The sequence below is a fragment of the Ostrinia furnacalis genome, unplaced genomic scaffold (genome assembly GCF_004193835.3).
Source record: "Ostrinia furnacalis isolate ACB-3 unplaced genomic scaffold, ASM419383v2 OfSCF4670, whole genome shotgun sequence".
Classification (NCBI taxonomy): Eukaryota; Metazoa; Arthropoda; class Insecta; order Lepidoptera; family Crambidae; genus Ostrinia; species Ostrinia furnacalis.
In genome coordinates, this window is record NW_021134909.1 from 67,125 (window position 1) to 87,943 (window position 20,819).

The 20,819-nt window shown below is 37.3% G+C and overlaps 1 protein-coding gene across 1 annotated transcript in view; it reads left to right on the forward strand.

Moving 5' to 3' along the window:
• Positions 1–833: 833 nt before the first annotated feature.
• fz2 (frizzled 2) overlaps positions 834–20,819 on the forward strand; it is a 36,229-nt gene continuing 16,243 nt past the window's right edge. The window contains exon 1 of the mRNA XM_028314339.1: positions 834–1,225. The gene's annotated coding sequence lies outside the window, so the exon portion shown is untranslated. The remainder of the gene's footprint in view (positions 1,226–20,819) is intronic.

Below are 20,819 nucleotides of genomic sequence, written 5' to 3' on the forward strand. Positions count from 1 at the left end.
CACACCTAAAGACAGATTTTATTGTGCAACGTAGGGGGGATGTGGCAACTTCGGTTTTCTTTTCATAAAGATTGAGTCATCGAAATATTTCTACCGAAATTTTTTTTAAAGGAACTTAGGTCATAAAATGCCTTAAATATTGCATAATTATAAAATTAATACTTAAGGCATCTACCTTAGCTTTTAAATCAAATTATTCGTAGACATAAAAACATCTAAATCTAAAACTCGAATAAAGTTACCCAATATTTTCCATTTAATTGTTAATCTATTCTCTTTTGATGAGTATCAGAGCCTCCTTATAGCCCTTCCATTTCAAACGCTTTCCTTTATGTTCTCCCATCGAAGAAATTGAGGCCGTGAAAATGACTCTAATCCGCGATCGCCGATACGAGCCGGCGCACATTTAATCGACTCCTCTGATTACACACCCAATCCCAGATTTAATAGAATTTTTACATTTACCCGCTTTGCGCCCGCCTTGACGCGAATTTCTTCGATTCCGCCAAGAAATGCAATGTACACATTAATTTCCGTCACGTTTAACGACAAATAGAGGTGGAAATTTAAAATGCGAAAGTGGATTCGTAAATTGATTCCGGACTCCGGCCGTCGAAGGAATCGGAGAGTAAACGTTTGAGGGGGAATAATTTGAAAACGTTTTCCTAATTTATAAGGAGGCGGGGGGATTCTACGCGGTAATTATTTTTGCTCAAAAAGCTTCACGCAGAGGTAAAGTAGACGCGTGCTGCCATCTAGCGGAACGAAGGCGGCGAACGCCGTCTGCGCGAGTACCGATCCCCCGACCCCGCGCGGGGAGAGCGTTCGCTCGCGCCAGTGCGCTTCGTTCGTTCATTCACTCAGTCCGTCTCCGCGAGCCGTGGTGAGTGCACGTGCGTTCGACAGGATTGTGTACGAAACGCCGATATTATTATTGCAAACATTCGCTCAGCTGATCAGTGAACAATATAACCCTATTCGGTTACAAATCCAACCCAATACTCGTTTGTGGCGATCTTGTGCTCGCGTGTGTTGACCAAAACCGGCCGACTATCGAAAATATCTCCAGTCGAATGTAAAAATATAGCGTCACAAGAAACGTTCCGCGTGTGACTGATCGATATTTTAAATGATAACATGGATTCAATTAGGTGTTGTTTAAGAAGACGGTGAGATACAGTGCCAAGTTTGTTTTGTGGTGTGGATTCGCTGGTTGCTTCCGACGGTGAGTACTTGCACATAACCTATGTCTATCGATTCGAGTGTAGATTTGCGTGCGTTGAGTGAGATAAGCGGATTGGATTTGTTTTGAGCGATAACAGTGCAAATGTGGGTACTGAGACGTGTCAAATAGCTGGGTGGGTGCATCGCGATTTGAGTCATATCGTACGAAGCCGGCCGCGGGCCCGGTACAGTCGCGGTCGCGCGCGGCATTCGCACCTGTCTGAATAATTTTGCGTTTGCAAAAACATTAAAATCATAGGCAGGTAACAAAACTTAGTATTTTATAAGAAGGAAATTAATTACTGAAATGCCATTTCAATTTGAGTAATGCATCGCGTTTTAATTCCCGTCAACATTAATATTATTTTATCAGCTGCCTGACTGCATATCAAGATAATTTAAAACATTCAGTAGATAATGTAAATAAACAAAATAGGTACCTACGGTCATGGTACGGTAAAGTGAACATTTTAAACGTGTTTTGTTTATTCTTGGGATCTAAAGAACCTCCTTTTGTTGAAGTCGGTTAATTAGGAGCCTTTGTTATTTCCTAATCCCTACATTAGGTAATAGAACCAACCTAAATAATCAAATTATGACTCAAGGAGCCTTCCTATAGTTAAAATAATTAATCTAAAATAATACCTTACCTACCTGCCATTTAGAAGACTCATAGAAGTTCACCCGAAAAGATCCCATATGTTATTGGCTTTGTAAAATGATTTATCATCTATTGTGCTATTAATTTTGCACTCGCAAACGTAACAGATTAGCACGATTTGTTCAACGTAAACGTCAATTAAATACCTTCTAAACATAGTGAATAGATTAAAGAAACAGCATGTATCGTGGTGTATCTTAACACTCTCGCACTAATCCTGTAATGAACCAGAGTAAATCGCCTTAATCAGCCGTTAAAGTAAGCTTAATCCTTCGCGTTCTTTACTAAGGTTAGCGTAAAACGTTATGTAGGGTAATTNCTAAAATGACATATGATACATATGAGTTAAGGGTATTTTAAGATATTCATTTCGCATCACAAAGTTGGTAACTCCGATAATTGGACGAAAACTAACGCACTTACCCTAAATATCGGCCGCTAGCGGCAGCATCGTCCAGACGTGGTAGGTTATTCCACCGCCGATCAAGGATGCCGATTGGAAAGAAAAACAAAAGTTTTTGGCCAATAACCGCGCCAGCGCCCTACATCTTCGAAGTGATAACTAATGACCTCTAGGAATAACAATTGCGTTCCTTGTTCTTATGAGGAATTAGATATTAAACCGTAATAAGGTAGGTAGGCACATAGAAAGAGATAGTAAACACCATTGACCAATAATACTAATTATGTAAATAAAAACATCTAATTTTATCTCCGAAAAACCTAGGTACCTATTAGGTACCTACCTATTCATTTTCACAAATAGGAATTCTAAAATTAGATCCGAAGTTACACCATCACTATCATCATTCAGTCAATGGCAGCACTGCTAAATGTAAGCAAGAAATTGCGGAAAGACTGATCATCTATCAACCGCTATTTTTCATCCAACCAGATCATTGTCAACTACCATCTTAATATTAGGTCGTCAGCCACCCAATTATACTCAGATCCTCTAAATCAAAAATCATGTTTGTTGATCGACAACCCATCAATTTCCTCGATATCCAGATTGGAACCACCAGGATTGGTCCATCGATCGTTTTCCAATCAATCTGGTGTGCCACCCCTATTGCCGATGCACTTTCTCATTTGCAAGTTGAAAATAGCTCGAACGGACGCCACCGCCTGAGTCATGGCATGGCCGTATTTACGACCGAGCCATCTTCCGCCGAAGGGCCAGCGCTAAGTGTCGCGAATCTATTCCCGACACCATGTGTGCGCCATTTTAATTTTATCTTTACAGTCTATGGATTGACAAACGACCACAGCCCGCTGAAATGTTTAGAACCCGCCTAATCGACTTTTTATGTTCGAAACGTTCGCAAACGAGCGCACTATTAATCTAGATTCAATTTTAACTCTAGTATAATACATAAAACGTTCATAATTTCGTAACTCAGCCGTACATTACTCACGGAAACTAAGCCCCGAGTTGTTTACAATAATCATTACATCGCCCATCGGATCGCTTGTGTTGGGAGCGTGGGCGCTGCTGGAAACACCTCATAAAGCAGTCTCATCGCCCTGAACAGCGTAAACACTCCTAAAAAACTCTATACAACCGTTAAACACTGTTTCACATTTTGTAACACCTTCTAATTACAGGTAAAACGCATTAAATATAATTAGTGCTTATTTGAACGGATATAAAGTCGAGGTGCGAGTTCGATGCCCTGCGCAAACAGTGGGTCATACGCAGCCTCGCCAACAAAGCGTGTTTGTTCCAGCATGAGGGCCCACAAATTTGAGCCTGCATTAATTACTTTGGGATTACACAGATTATTTGTATAGCTCGCTTTCCCGCGCTTTATTTCACGCATTCACTAAGCATGACTTGGATTAACCTTACTTCTTGCAAATTCATTAATTGCCAATTTTCCTTTGAGATTGACTTTAATTGGCATATTACCATAATTTTTCGAGTACTCAAGAGCTTTTTATAAGCGTTATTTCCTTCATAACCCTATTAGTGATAAGATAAATCAATCACGCCTGCGTGTAGGCCAAAACATTTACTAGTTATTATGATTATACCTATCGTTTCAAAGAACTAACTTAGGAAACATTTTACCTAATTATACCAGATTGTTTCAAACTCATGATGACTCTAAAACAGCTTGTCTTCATCCCTTTGGCGTAAGCTTCCTCGGCGGAGCGTAGTTTAGTTATTTAGATCAGACTTAACTCTTGTAAGTTTACGTTAAACAGTTTTGTCGGAAACCTAAATTGTCTGGGATACTGTGGCGGGAAGAGCCTCGATGCGGGCAGCGCAGGACCGTTCATTGTGGAAAACCTTGGGTAAGGCCTTTGTCCAGCAGTGGACGTCATTTGGCTGAAACGAACTAACTGTGGCAATTCCTAGCTCTTGCTTTACTGACAGTGCAGTTATTCCTGTTTTTGAGATCCCCAAGGTGCCAGGGTTCCGTATTACCGATATATTAAAGACGCGCGCGCCCGCTGGGCTACCGGGCGCGCCATTTATCAAATGTATTTATGTATGCAGCGGCCCACCCATCGTCTCGGGCCCTTAAATGGCTTTTTAACGTTCCTTGCTCAAGGATATGTTAGCTGGCAAACTGTTATTGTTAATTTAATAATAACAGAATGTAGAGCACTTAGCTGCGGGCCGTGTTCCGTTGAGCTTTTGAGATTAATATCTGTTCTGGATCTGGTTATCAATTTACGGAATAAGATTGATTACAGCCAATTTGCAAAATCTGTTTCCAAATCAAAGCAAGTGTTTGGGAGTTATTAGAACTAAAATAGATAATTGGGCCATCACAAGTCATCCATCACCCAGTGTGCTAAATGTCACGTAAATCTACGTCATTTTCACCGAATCACTTTTCTTCCTCATTAGCATGATAATTTTTGTGTAATTACCCATTTTGATCCGATTACTTGTGTACGTTGTCAAAAAAGATATTTCTACTGTATTAAACTAAATCCATTCCATTAATCCGCTGATAAAATGGGTGGCTGAACAACAGTTTTGTAACAATTTTAACGTAAAAGCTTATCTCGGATGAAATCGGGCGTTTTCCCCGTTCTCAAAGATAAACTGTATTACAAATAACGTTAATGGTAAAGGGATTCATAATATAATCTTACGATATTTGAGCGTGGCTTATTCTCCTGATCTGATCTAAAGTGCTGGCGAGTGAATCGAACAGAGGTCTTTTCACGCCGAGCTACTCGCGATAACACTCGTTATTATTAGACAAGTGCTCGTTAGAACATCACTACACACGTGTTCCGTACATTACACAATGGATGTTTATTAAATATTTGACTTGTTAATTTGTGATACGACAATGAGTGGTTGGTTAAACAACTCCGCCGTATTTAATATTTAAATTCCTGTACTGCTGTGTTATAGCAGAGTTATTTTCATAACAGGATTAACTGGTAAGCCGGCCTTAGATAATCTTAATGTAATTGTTCTAGAATAGAACCTTATTAAGTTGTTGGAATATTGCACTTATTTTAGGCTTATCATTGCTAAGTAAAGAGTACAAGGTAACACGCACTTACTTATTTGGATGATGTAGATACCTACAAAAATCACTTTTTATCTAGACATTTATTGATGTATGTTGTGATTAACGTTGAATTACCAGTGGTAATCCTCGGATTAAGGTTTCGTAGAAAAAAAACCGTCTCAAAGAAGCCCGATACTGTTCGATCATACCATTCTTGTGACGTCACTATCAATGACTGATATTGTTTATTATACTGCTTTTATTATAAAAATAGGGACGCTGATATTGTTGCTAGTCACTATGGATGCACAATTAAAAGTCAAACATTGATTTGGCTGACAATTTTTATTGCGTACTTGATACCTTATCGTTTATCACGGCGTGCTAACCAAACACTTATATTTGCCTGGGTTATTACTAAAAAGGGGGAATGTCATTATATGCGGATCATAAAATTTATAGCCCAATGATTTATAGAATACAAGTGTCCGGTTTATTGTTTGCACACCGGAATTTGCGGCCGCTCTGGGTGTTGTTAACCCTCAACTACACAGTGACGTGTGGACTGGTCGAAGTTGCAAGGAGTTTGTGAAGTAGCACTTTTATACATTGTGACATATTTTGGTGGCATCGTTATCGCGCGATAGCAGCAATATCAATAAATCATCGGGGCGATAACTGTTAATTAAACAGCTTGATCGATCGGCCACGGTAACGGTATGGCGCGACTGGCCAGCGTTTTTACACGCCCGATAAAAAAGGAAGATGTTTGTATTTTAACGGAATATCTTTAACTTTGCCTGAATTTTACTGCCCATTCTAGCAATATCCGATCCCCAAATAGAGATTTTTTTTTTACAGGCACCGTACTTGGCATTTCAATTAAAATAATAATAAAATTTAAATCTTTCCATTCATAATGCATAGAATCAATTATCAAAACCAAATGAAACATATAATTTTATGTCGTTAGGTCATAAGCCACTTGTGGTCTATACTGAATAAATTTTTTTTTTATATGTACGTAAAAATCACAATCAAAAATTCCAATAAATAATAATGCTCACTGTAAATTTAACTAAATATTACAATGTTTTAATAATAACTTTTGTCGTAAAATACTCAAAAATCAAAACCAAGTTTGCGCCACTTCACCAAAATGTCAGCATAGAAAAAAGTATTTTCGTTTGCGATTTGATATTCGCTTATCAGCGCTTATCAGACAATCTGGTAACACACTATACCTTGTAACGATACATATTACAACTTCATGATATGTTTTACAAAACTATGTTTCGCCTAATCTTGGCTATCGCGTTTCCTGATAGCATTGCTTTTGCTAATCGCTACAGTAAGCAGTTTAAAATAAAATAATATAATCGGTTGTAATGATTACGTAACTTTAAAATGACACATTTATTATAGTTTTTTATCAACTACTAGCGGCCGCCCGCGGCTTCGAACGCGTGGATCCCCTTTTTCCCGCTAATTCCCGTTCCCGTGGGAATTTCGGGAATTCCTTTCTTAGTGCACCTCTACGGTACCTAAGCTACGTCCCTTCCAAATTTCAAGTGCCTTCCAGTGTTAAGCCGTTTAGGCTGTGCGTTGATATGTCAGTCAGTCAGTTTCTCCTTTTATATTTACATATTTTAGACTATAATCATATGAAGGAGGAGAAAACGGTCTAAGGAAACCATTCTTGAAATAGGAAAAAATTATAGAAATACGAGTAGGCTTACTAGTTTGTCTACCCAAGATACGCACAAATTACGGCAAGCGAATGCTTAACTTTGAGGGAGCACAGTTGTTTAATAAACTACCCGCATCAATAAAAAGCATTGACTCCCTAAATATTTTTAAAAAGAAACTTGCCCTACATATTCATGACGTTGTAGAATGAGCCTTACTTATTAAATTTAATGTCTAAAACTAATATTTACAATTTAGAAAATTATATTTAATTTTGTTTTGAACCTATATTATACTGATTTACTTTTTATCGCCAATCAGATGGTATAATTTGCTAAAGCCAATGCTTTTTATAAAACATATCGGTGCGAACGATTCAAATGTAAATTATACTTAGTTTAATTTTGTTCTCAAGTAAGTGACAATTATGTTTTTATTGAGAAATAAAGAATCTTTAAACCTTTTGTCTGATTACTAGAAATGATATTCAATAAAACATTTAAAGCAGCATATTATCTTTTTTTTGTCCTGGTCGAAGCAGGAATTCCTTGGAAATGTGCTATAGTTTGGCAAATACAAAAATCACTAGGCGCGGGAATGCTTAGGCTGTTGCACCACCTTATTTTAACCGTAACAATTACCGGTGCTTTTTGTATGGAGTTTGATAGATTTTTGACGTTTGTCAATGTTAAAGTAAGATGGTGCAACTCAGCCTTAGCCTTATGCAGTGTTGAGAAGACATACGCTCGTATTCACAAACCATGCTTGTTTATGTGAAGCAGCAAATCGAACGCACAGCATTGAATAGAGCTCTGTGATTGGTGCGTGTGTCACCCTGTGCGTCCACGCACACTGTGAGACCTCATAGTAATGTTTGTGAATACGGACAATAGAGTCGTAAATACGAGTGTTTAAAAGACTTAAGGTCATAAATTGGACAATGATTTAAACGTGATCTAGCCATTAGCAAGTAAACAATCGCAGATGTTCTCATGAAGCGATTGTCGCTGTATGAGAGCGCTCCCAATTAATCAGGTTGCTAACAGCTGCTCGAACGTTCCCGACTGCTTTCTTAATCGAACATCTATGTGGCTTACATGTTTGTTGATTAATCCTACAAAACATGTCTGAGAAGGTCTTTGGCACATTGTCATGGAAATAATCCTACAAGAAAGCTTGTGAAGGAACATTAATTTATTGGGGTAAAAATGATTGTAGTTTACGAATGTTATGTCTTGTGCTGGAATTTAATAATTCATTTAATCATTGCTTCATGTCATCAATTACTTCCAGCCTGGCAGCATCAAATAAAACTGCTTGGCAGGAGATGATGTTTCCCTTCTGACACCTGGATCATGCTTTAAAAATGTGTTATTGTCATGGATAATTAAACAAAATCAATCATTTTACCACGCATCATATCATGGCGATGACATTTTGATTATATCGCGACCGTAAATTATTCTGTTACCGACTGTGTGTGGCTGTGTAACTAGGTGTAGTTTGTAATTAATTGGATGAACCTTCAAAAGCGCTAAAATTAGTGCATTAAATCATCCAAATAAACCAGCCGTTTTGGTTCAGCAAAGCATAATATCTGGATGTTTATTGGGGCGGATGTATACAGCACACAATGATCGCCATCGCGAGCATAACGCTTCCATTAATACGCGCGATGACTCCTCGATTTACTGCCGTAATAAATTCCCATTGAAATTTAGCAGCACTCGATTGTCCAAATATTTCTACGGGCCCTGCATTTTCGTTTTAGACCCATTAAATCGCATGCACTCAGCGCGGGTACTAAATTATGACGTATTCCGTGATCGGTAAGGTTTGTTTTTGCGCGAGGCACGTTTTTTGCCCAGGATCGATTATTTGAACAAACAGGCAGGGTAATAAATCATCGGCTGGGTGCTGGGTGCCGCTTACCTGCTAGGGTCGATATGAAAAACCAGCTGAAACAAAGGGGACGGGACATTTCTGGACGCAGGCGACGCCGAGCGCCCGCTGTCATTTTAGTGTTAAGTGGATTAGAAAGTACGCTGGATATTTGACAAGAATTTGGTGGAATGCCAACGATATTGTTTGGGTTAAATTATTCACAGAGAAACAACTGCCGATCCTGAATTTAGACTGAAATGCTATTGCAATTTAGCTCTATTTGAAAAGCCTTAAAATACCTGGTAATTTCTGCCATATGTATGTTTAATAGTCTATTTTAGGACATCTGAATACCAACTACTTGGCTATTACTTCAAAAATCAAATTATCTACCTACCTGCCAGAATTAGGTCCATAGCTTTTTATACCAATCTATTAGGTATTAATAACAACTCTGCCCAACATGAAAAATAACAAATAAATAACTTATAAAGTTAGAAAAGTTTCATCAACATACGACCTTTCGAAGGGATTTTCCATATTCAACCAACATCCATACAAATTGTGATTCAACATTCGTGAACTTTCAATCGTAAATCTTTGTCATCTCCATTAGCTTGTACAGACCAACGGCACCTTATGTCGCAGAAATAGATACGACTTTGCAAGAAAAAAAATGGCATTCTCCGGCGACTGTACAATTTCCAAATAGCCGCACTATTGTCACCGCGACTATTCGGGCATTGTCCGCGGCCCAGGCGCCGTTAGTCATTGTCACCATTCCTCGAACAACCCAAATTCGCAAATGTTCGCTGCAATTTGGCTCGACAAATGAATATTACCGTAATTCGCCCAAACAAAACCAATTGTTTATCCGTGCACGTTTTTGTAATAATGCTTTATGAGGGTACCTTTGAAAATTCGCAAATGCGACAGCGAAATTGAATTATCCGACATTACCTCACTGCACCCGATATTTCTGGCCGAAACCAATTACGCCATTATGTGGCGTATGATGTAAATTATTTAATCTGTGGTCCGCGTCATCTCATTATAATGCGGGCTAATTGTCTATGGGCGTGCATTTCGTATTGTCTCTGGAAATATTAAAGTTTTAACGGATTTCGCGCCCATAAATCAAATGTTTATTGCGACTTGTTTTATGGAAAGCATTAAATTTTGTTACGTTATTGCCATTAGGATATTGATAAAATAAGCACAGTCGATATTATTACAATGTTGTTGATTTACTTTTTATTTACATAAAGTTTTGGAATAAGTGGTAGGTAATCAAAGTTTTATTATAGTAGTAACTGCTTCTTACAAATTTATTCTTTAATACCGTATACACACGGTTATTTGGGTTTGCCTAAAAAAATTTTTTTAGTCCGTAATGTTTAATATCAAAAAATATTGGACACATATATTTTTATTTGTCAATCTAACAAATAATTACATAGTTATGGTGCGTTGAAGTTGCGCACGACGTCACAACGTGCGGCATTTTTAAGCAAGCGTTGACGTCACGGGCCTCTTCTTATAAACTTTGGGGCGCTTCATCTCTTTAAATTTTCATTAGTTTGAAAAAGTGAAAAATACGTGTAGAGTATTTTTTGATAAGTTAACTGACGGACTAATTAAAACTCTTGCTTTTTGACCCAGGCAACATCCCCATTATAATGTTAATAAGTTTTCGCCTAAATAACAATCATTAACAAATGTTGCAATCAATTAACGATGCAAGTGAATAATCCCAGCAATATGATGTTAATTAAAGTCCTGCTTTAGACTAAGAGCTATTTTAACAATCTGTTAACCGGGTCCACCGGAGGAGGAGGAGACGGTCAGGCTAACCCGGTTAGCCCCGGTCCCGCCCGGGCAAATTGTAAAATCGACTAAAATCTCGTTTGACTGCAGCCCCAAGCTATGAACTTAGGGTTGAAGGATATTTTAGTAAAAACAACGAAGTTAATAATGAAGTCCATCTGGATTGTACTGTAATTGAACTTTCCTTTATTCGCTCGATGGATAGAGTGAATATTAAGATTGCATAGCAACTTTCAAATGTTAGTAGATGATTTTAATTATGATAATTTGGTGCCTAAAACAATAGTACAACAGCGATAGGATAGTTAGAGCCTGTTTAGTATACTTACCAACCGCATTAAGAATGCATTGTTTACCTTTGTCAGGAAATAAAATATTCTTATTCTACCCAATAACAAGTTTTCCTTAACTTGCTGTTACATATTTTTCAACCTTCTCAGCCAGGACTTGCGGTCATACTTTAAAGATGTGACAATGAGAATTCAGTAAGTACAGCATATTTTCATTTATGGACTGTCCCATGTATTTTCAGAGACTCGGAACTAAAACTTCATCCTTAATTAAAGCAGTATAACTTCAGTATTAAGCCTTTTTAATTTATTTATTTGTAAACTTTAATTAGATATCAAAAGGCACCGGCTACGTCATCTCATCTCTCGTGCCTTCAGCCGCTGAGTCGCGCAGTTTGATTTGTCAACCGGAAAATTGCGAGGCACAAGAAAACGTTGACCCGACTGTACCCGCTGCTACAGTCCGCCGCATTAAAACTTCGCCTCCAATTTAACTTGGCGCCTATGAGGCTATTGCTGATGCCACTATGAATCAAAGACAGCGAAGGTAAAGCTTATTTAACATCAATGTCAAACGCCCGTGGATATTCATATTCATTTCCAACAATAAAGGGTAGTAGGTACAAAGATGTCCGATGTTACATTACAACCTCATAGAGATATGACGTGATATTTGATGTGTATGAAACATAGGCCAGTGCATTCTGCAGCATCATCATCAACAGCAAGCTCGTCTGGCAACTATCACACAAAAAACACAAAAATGCCCGCGAAAGCTACTGAACATTTTCAATTTTTTTATTGCTTACATCATTTAGCAATATAAATACACCTTTAAGGAAATGTCACACTGTAGACCGCATCCAGTGTGGCAAGGCCAGTCCTTTACGAATCAAACTCGCTAAATTAGAACCAGTAGGTATTCGATTGTAAACTTTATAACGACGATTTAATGAGTCAACGGGTGAACAACACTTGCGGTTAAATTGTGCTACATTAGATGAGTGACAGCATTGTTTTGTTGACGCGACACATTAACAAAACGTGATGTAATGATCGTTAGTGCTTTTAATTTGCATGTTAATTAATGCTAATAATTGTGTTTGATTCCGGTTATGTTTGCCTGCGTTTGATTCCAATCAAATGTATTAAATTCCAATGTAACTAGCGAAAGTTTTAGCGATATTTAGCATAATGACTACCTGTCCTGGCCTTACGAAACCTAAGCAGAAGTCGTGGGTTCAATTTCCGTGTAAAACTTTGTCCGCGTGTGTTTGCAAAATCTGTAATTAATTACCCATTATTTACTTCATCATTTAAATTTTTCTTTAACCTACTTCATTACTTTACAACTAAACTAACATACTTATGAGGTAAAGAAACATTTTCATCACCTTAGAGCTTAATTATGCAATTAACTATTACAAGGCAATCAACTTAAGTTAGAACATTCGATTCTACATAATTCTTACTCTAACTTACAAACCTTTAAGGCGATTGGAGTCCTCAATGACCTTGAGCNAACAAAGAGACGTAGGAAAAATTCAAACGTGTCAAATGTAGTCCTTGAACTGTTGTATAACATATATTTTTTTCAACTATTTCTGTCCAGCAGTAAAAGAGGAGTAGGCTTTACAAAATGACCATTTCACGCGGATTGAGGACACTAATCGCCTTAAGTGGCCAGTAGTTGAGAGAAGACTCGAGAAAAAATGCTCATGCTTGCAAAAAACTTTCACTTCGAACCCGCAACAGCAACCTTTGCGTTTCAGTCCGGATCGAGAACCACCAGACAGCAACTGTCAAAGTCAATAAGAAAAGCTTCTAACAACAGACAAACTTGCCGAGAACAGTACAAAAAATATCATTTTTCGCTCGACAGCAGGCCAAGTGTCTTATATCATTTGCGATTAGGCGCCAAGCTTCCCATCCTCTACGTCTTATGCAGACGTAATAGATGCGATTTTGCAACAAAAAAGTGCAGTGTAATGTGCTGCTATTGTACAGAAAACAACATCAAATTGCATCTTAGTATGCAAGTGTAAGCCTTATGATAGAGGTGATTAGTGCTATTCTAGAACAAATATGTATAGTCCGATGCGCTAGCGACTGTATAATATATGAATAGACTTCTAAATTCGATCATATCCGCGACAGAGATAAGGTTAATTCCAGAAGGGTTCCACTATCTTGTGCGATTTGAACCACGCTCGCGTGTGGCACAGTGCAGCCGTGACTCAGCCGATAGCACAATGGAGTCTTGTCTAAACGCTACTTCTGTTTATGCAATTATCCAGTGTCTTAGCTGCGACTGCTAACACCATCTGTTAACACAATATGTAAAGCTGAAACGTAAAAACCCTGTGTAATTCGGTACACGCTTATTTTTATTATGTTGATATGATTAATTGATGAGGTACGCGATGATTGATTGGAATTGGTCTATTTATCTATTAGATTGTGATGTTGCCTAGGGAGCTCTAAAATATTTAGACAGAGCCATCTATCACCTTTGTACTCGTAATTTAGACTTACAAATTGTCACTCAGTACGCTTGATAAATAATTTGAATTTAAAGTTGTTAGCAAAGTGGAACTGACATTTCTAAAAGCCGTCGATAATAAAATTTATGTTCCTACAAAACTTGCAAAGCCGGTCCACAGAAGTGCTACATCACAGCATTTTCCTAAATATTTTAGGTACCTTCAAATGTCCTATTTTGACCATTTAATTTTGTAGATCAGTAGGTTGCTTAATAAATCAGTGCTGTACGTAATCAGCACAAATTATATCGATCGATTTGTCTTGTCACTAGAGCGATACATCATTCAGTGTGCCGTCGACAATAGGATTCACCTTGTCCGAATTCGGAATCATGATGGATGTATGTATGAACTTCAAATATGGGTCGTTTTAACAATTTCATATACATAATAGTATTTACACAGCAGATATGTGGTCCTATGGCATGTATTGTAAATTATCTAGATTCTAGACAAATGTTATAAACGCGAAAAATTGTAAGGATGGATGGTCTTTTAATTTGTCCTACTGCCTGTGCAATCATTGTTGAATTCTAATTAAAATTCTTGAATTTTAATGTTCAAATCAATCACAGCACATATTTAAAGGTGTGGTTTCGTGATGCAGTACAGGCCGTTAATAAATTACTGACATTTAGCGCCACTGTAAACAGTGGCGGATTAACGTATAAGCACTACAAGCACNTTTCGACGATGTAATCTCAGAGTTTGCTCTGATTAAGGCAAGGAAAATAATGTTTTAAGTTTTACATTTTCTATTTATACTACACTTTCTATTTTGATGAACTTTCATTTTATACTTTATACCTTCCATTCCATTCCTTCCATTTCCATATAAGCAATAGAGGGCCTACACAGGCTCTGTGCTTAAGGCCTCGGATACTCTTAATCCGCCACTGACTGTAAATAATAGACTGGTATTGAAATGCATACAACCAGTTAATCACGCTGCCTATAAGAGTAGGCGCACACCGTTGATTTTTAGTTGGCCGATAGTTGTGCCCGATTTTAAATTGTATGAAGAATCGGCCAAATCGTATCGGCGTAGTGTGTGCACTCCCATACATGCCCATACTGATCAACTGCCCGACCAAACTATCGGCCGACGAAAAATCAACGGTGTGCGCCTACTCTAAAGGTTGTGTATTTATTCTGTGGTGTGGACCGCTCCGATCAATTTGTCGGCCTTTAACGCTATCGGGCGTTTGAGACACAATAAAACGACTCGCGAATCGATTTGACCGCAAATGTGCCTCGTAAATCTTGTCCACTATCGGCCCAATAATGGACGCATCCGACCGTGACGTCATCGCCTACAAATTTGCTTTACAAACTCCTTCAAATACAAGGAAAAACAATGCAGTCCTAATGTGAACCTATTTATAATCTTAGGTTATGTTCACGAATTGTAACTCGTTATAGTTTATGTATTTATCATGTTTTAAGTCCGCCATTATACTGTGACGTCACTGACAGATATTTACTATGCTTATTAAATGTCAGCGACACTACAAAGGTCAGTTTACACTGTGCAATCAAATTAACTATCAACGGCAATAAAGATATCTAATGGTTTATGATTATAGTGCAACTTACTTATCTGTGACGCGATAGATAGAAGAACTAACATCTGTTATGTTAATAAACACTAATTTAATTTTACAAACTAATAAAGTTACGAATAGGTAAATAAAAAAAGATAAAACACTATAAATCTTGTACCATTTTTATTACCAAAGTTTATTTATTCTTCAGTAAAATTTCAGAGAAAATTGCCACGTGAACGTGAGTGAATTTTCAACTTTTCAATTTTGTTCAAAACACTAAAAAGAGTAAAATAGCACCAATATCCAAATTAGTCCAGTTTAGAATCCCCAGACTGGCCCTGGCAAATATAATATCGGTTATTACATTGATTGATATTAACTTGTTGAATCTAAAACGTAGTCGCAAATCAAATTCAAGATCATGATTAAAAACATTAAAAAACGTTCATCATAATCCCCATTGGTATGATTCTAATACGATTGCCCTAATTAACCCCTTCGAAGCACCTCCGCGGCGTTTGTCCCAAGAATTTAAAAATGTAATTTAATATTTTGTTGAATCGTACCACTTGAGTCTTTGTACCATTGTGCCTTTGTGCCAACTTTTTCTATTACTCATTTAAGGTAAGAATAAGAAAAACGAGCCGGTCCACGGTGAGGTTTGACAATATCGCGGCTGCCTCGGGGTGAAGGGAATTTTAAGGAGAAATAACTTGGAGTTGGCAACACTTCGGAGAGCTGATTTAGTATGGTCTGCCGACTTGCTTGGATGTTGCTAACTAGCTCTGGCTAATAAGTTCGTGGTTAGGGGATAACAAACTGTAAAGTAATTGAAATTTTCACCTTAACTTTCAAATGAATTATCTTTTTCACTTATAATCGTAATTAGATGTCATGTTTTGGCTTAGTTTCATTCATCTACAAAAGACTTTGCTATTTAAATATACCTACGTCTTATTTGAAGTTGTATTTTCACTAAAACTGGAATTAGAATGCTAGAACGTAGTAGTAGTAAAATTAACTTTAATTTAAATGTTTTTTCAACCACGTAATTACATTGTAAATCTCATTATACTTTACACCCGCTGAAACATTTTAAGCGAGCCACAATGTGCAGTCAGGCCAAAAACGCTTAATTTTTTACCGCAGACTTCACCGACTACAATTAATATTTTAATAAAACAAAATCGAACTCAAGATAATCTGCCGGCGTAATATCAAAGTAAAATCATTGGTTTTTTGCTCCAATATGTTCGGAGTTAAAACACAAACGATCTAATGTTTTTGTCGGAACTGTTTAGCGTAACAACAACACGTCAATCATAAAACAAATATGCAAAACGTAACATGCTATTAAATGCAAGAGAAAAAAATATGACTGACTTACATTTTGATATTCGTAAATGTAGCTGAAATGAGGTGTTCCGTATTGTTTTCACTCAAACATTGTTTGAAATGTGTTGATATCATTCAATAATACAATAACCGTAGCGTTGCAGTTAAGTACGACTGTCTTTATTTGCTATTTTATTGCGTGAGACTCTTTCTTTGTCTCAAATGAGTTTACTGTTCAAGAAAACAGGTCCTATACGATCTTGATATCTTTATGGGAATGCAATTAAATTTCAAGGCATCTCCATATCTATGGCAAAGACTTTGTAACTTGTATTTTTAATTAATAGCATTGTCAGTTACTGCTAAGGTTATAGCAATTTTAGTTTCGATCGGCCCACAGAACCCAAGATGGCGGGAGATCTTATCAGTCAGGTCCGTTCAGTTTTTACCGGCCAGCTGCCCACTGCGGGTTTGACGAATAGGTATTTCATTTTAAATTATGATCTTTGCACTAGACAGTATTTCTCGGAGTTATTGCAACGCTTGGCACTAGTTAACCGCATAATGCGAATGCCATGTCCATTTACTTTTGTATGACAGCTTTACAATGTTGAGAAAAAGTGGTTGGGAGCGACGTCGGAGTAGTGGTTTATTAAGGTTAATATAAAGCGTATGTTAACTTTGCGTGAAAGAAACATGAGTGCGAGGACATCAATGGCCAACAAATACACAGTATACAGAAAGAATTAGTATTATTAACCTTAGTCACTATAAAATTGTATGTTTAACGTCGTCTGGCAGCTGTTGGAGCGTGAAAACAAAAGGGGAATGCATCAAAATGTTCGTCAAATCATGGACCATTGGATACTGTCAGCAAACACCAATTTTAATGTTAGCTTTTAATTCATTGTTAGAACTCCGGTCATTTTCAACACTTTTAAAGCTTTCCAATTGGAATTTGCGCGAATGTCGCTAACCTTATAAGTGGTGTTTGCTTTTCGCTTCAAATCAAATGAAATCAAAATGTTTTTGGAGCGCATATTTATTGACTGTCTGCCATATTTTATTTGCGCAGAGTTCGAAATGTTTTACCTGCTGTCAATGTTTGCTGAACCTTTCAGCTGCAATTTACAAATTAAAGACAATATCCTACTCATTTTCGGATGTTCGATCTAGGTAGATTGTTTTGAATTCTTTATGATTAGTTATAGAGGATTATTTTCTTATTATAAAAACCCCATTATACTATTTGCAGATACTCAATAAATAGTTATACGAAAAAATCAAGAAATTATATTAATTTCTATTTTAAAATGAAAACTCGAATGACAGCAACATTGGCACGTAATCCGGCAATTTATCACGTCTCCCAAACAAAAATACTTCAACATTTCTCGCGGTATTTCTTCACTTGAAAGGAATTTGTAAAGAATCGTCTGGCCAAAGAAAGCCGTTCGGCACGCCATCTAGCGCTTTGGAACGAAACTCGAACCGTTACCAGACATTTTTCACAGTTCGGCGACGCTTACCCATAACAAAATATTTCAGAACGTTCTGAAATCCAAGATGTATTTTCTGCTCCCAATGCAAGCAATAATAATACGGGTGAACATGACTGTGCGGTTCAACGTGTCTACTCCCTAACTTACATGGCTAACTGTACCTAATACTAACTTGAGAACATAAATTAAAAATAATTGAAAAAATATGTTCGCCGACTAGTAGTGCAATCACTGATAGTAACGTGTTAAATCCACATAATGACCGCAGCCTTCAGCGATCAGCAACAGGTCTAGAGAGATGTGGGGACAATTAATTTGTGTGGACAAGAAATTTGGTGCGATAATTGTTTGTTGTTTTTTGCTATCATTATTTCATTAAAACCAATCAATCGAGGGAGATAAAAAGAGACTGGTGCAATTAATGGTCTAGTTATATCTCTTTGAGGGAGTCGGTGGAAGGTGTGAAGCTGTAAACGGCCGAGGAACACGCACCGCGTCGCAGGAAGCGACACCCGCGGCCATTCCTCACCTCATCGATAAACTAACGGCCAATGAACCATCGTGTATCGATACTTTTCTTGTACACCTCATAATAGAGGATAGGGTTTGCTTATCGAATTTTCTATCGACAGAACTTTAGCAAATCCTCTTATGTGTTGTTAACTGGAAAACTAATATTTTGCATTTGTGGATAGTGCAGTCTGTAAAAAAGACAGCTTTTTTATTTTTGACAAAGTTGGTAATTACATAAAAATATTAATTAAGAGCCATTATGCATGCTAAAACTATAGCAATTTGAGCACAAAAATTATGGTATTCACTTAATAGCTATTTGGATGTAACGACAAATAAATGATGATGATTTTGCAAATATAAATCTTTATTTATAGTCAAATTTGCATTGTAACAATGGATCCTCGAATGCCTAGCAAATAGACCTTGAATAGCCTTATAACCATGCGCATATCAATCAGATTGCGTAGATTGATTCAGTCCGTTGTTTATGTACAATATCTGATCGATCGGCGCGACAGATCAGATTGATCAGTTGTTAGTTTGTTATCGATGATTCAACGGCGGTTGCCAACCCTAAATTAATCAGGAAATGTTATTTAACATTTGTTTTAATATAAGTACACATTGTTTGTTGTTCTGGCTATACTCTCGGTAGTAGGTATTTCGAATGCCCGAACATGATTACAAAAAAGATATGGAAATAATGTGTCTGTTTAGATTGGGGAGTTGTTTACGACCTATGATAATGAGGTCAGATTCTCAGACATAACTAACTGTACATTTCAGACTTTAAAAAATAGTGCCTAGCTGTCGGTATATCATGGTTCAGCCGAGCTAGGATGCGTGGCGTGATAAAATCTTATCAATGATTTTAGACGACAAATGTATTGTCTTATCGTGTAAAATCGATAAAATGGCGTGATAAACTCTTATCGCGGCGCGTATTCTAGGCCTACAGATCGCTGGGTGCTTTGAAATTTATCGATATCTCCATCGACTACCCCTGCCCTAGCACAGCTATTTTGCGAATCGTAAACGCCAGCGGAACGTGTTGTATGTCAGCGGTACAGCGCGACACTGCCTATAAAAAGGTAAATAAATAGCATCGTTTCCTTCCCACTATTATGTCGTTGCATTAAAACGTCGACAGATGGCGCTGGAGCGTGAAAGGGTTTTTATTTCAATGGATAATCTTTTTAATGATGTTTGCGACGCTCATTCAGTTTTAGTTACGATATGACACACAATATCTAAATAATATCTTCCATAACAGTGTGCGTACTTATTAATGTTTACCATAAAAAAGTCCTACCTGGTATAATACTTTTTTTTAATTTACTGTGATAAAATTCCTGTTTAATACCATATTTGCTATTCCACCACGCCACAGAGAAAATAATTAAATATTTACATACACATTGTTTTAACTATCCCATAAAATGTTATGTCCTGCACGGGCAGTGACACTTGGTCATTCATTAATTTAAAATATACTTATTAATACGTACCTGTGTATTAAATTTTCTACTCCAACCCACGTACAGAATCTTAATAAAACGGCCACCTTAACATTCAGTGGATATTTTATTGCAAGTAACAACGACACGTCTAGGAAATTGAATACCTATGTCAGAGTTTTTACGACATTCTGAATTTGCATACTCTTAAATTCCAACTGCTTCCAATCCAGTTACATCTGGATTCTGGTTGTACTTGCAGCTAATGACGTTGCAAAAACTAGATACCCTAGCTCAGTTTTATGCAGCTATAATCTACAGGAATAAATGCCGAGGATTCAGTAATCTCAACGACACCTTTAAAATAATTTTGAACCATTTAAAGTCATAGAAACATAAAGATCTTAGATAGTTTTGAACCTGCTGGAGCAAAAATAAGAGCCCGGTCATAGGCCGAAGTTGTGGGTGTTTATTATGTAGTTTCTATTAAAGGGGTTTATTGATACGTCATCTAGTCACTAACTAAAGATCTTCACCCATTCAAGATCTTGTCAGTGCGGTTTCAAGTGTACTTACTGTGCTTCTCCTCCACTGTGGCCAAATGTTGCAATTCCAATGCAGGAATATGTCCACAATAGCCGCGGTTGGGGAGTAAAATAGTTAATAGTTTCGATATTTATAGTATTGTTGGACCGTGAACACCGCCAGAGGTGCGCTGTTAAAGTCAAATGATCGCTGCCAATAGTGTGAAGTTTTATTTTCATATTTTCCAAGTCCATAACAATATTTTTGTTATTGCTTTCGCATGCAAATGAGGATGAATATTCCATTTATTTCAAAAACTATCCGAAAACAAAAT